Below are 646 nucleotides of genomic sequence, written 5' to 3' on the forward strand. Positions count from 1 at the left end.
GGTTAAGTTTTTTCCATCACTGCTGTTGCTAATGCAGCACCATTTCCACATGGACACTATGTTTCCTGGATCTATCAGGTCATGGTATTTGAGGAATGAGCCAAAAAGCAGCAAACTGAAAAACAAGGATCAGCTGGAAAAAAAATTGAGTTACATTCCAGCAATTGCTGCTCTTTCACTTTTGAGAAGTCACTCAAAGTGTTTTGGAATAACGGCAATTGCTCAGTATTTCACTCTAAAAGCAATGGAAAGATAAAAACATGAAGTTTCTTACTCAGAATTTTGAATAGCTATTTGGAATGTACTTAACTGGAAAGGCTGTGTGTGGAGGGGAGGTAATGCCTAGAGATATTGGCACTGGAACTGTTAATCCAGAGACCAAGGTAATGTTCTAGGCACCCAGTTTGAATCCTGCCATGGCAGATGGTGGAATTCGAATTTGATAATTTATTTTTAAAATCTGGAATTAGGAGTCTAATGATGACCATGGAACCATTGCCGATTGTCGGAAAAACCCATCTGGTTCATCAATGCCCTCTAAGGAAGGAGACTGCCATCCTTACCTGGTCTAGAATACATGCAACTTCAAACCCATAACAATGTGGCTGACTCAATTGCCCTCTGAGCAATTAGGGATGGGCAATAA

Source organism: Chiloscyllium punctatum, chromosome 44 (genome assembly GCF_047496795.1).
Source record: "Chiloscyllium punctatum isolate Juve2018m chromosome 44, sChiPun1.3, whole genome shotgun sequence".
NCBI classification, from domain to species: domain Eukaryota; kingdom Metazoa; phylum Chordata; class Chondrichthyes; order Orectolobiformes; family Hemiscylliidae; genus Chiloscyllium; species Chiloscyllium punctatum.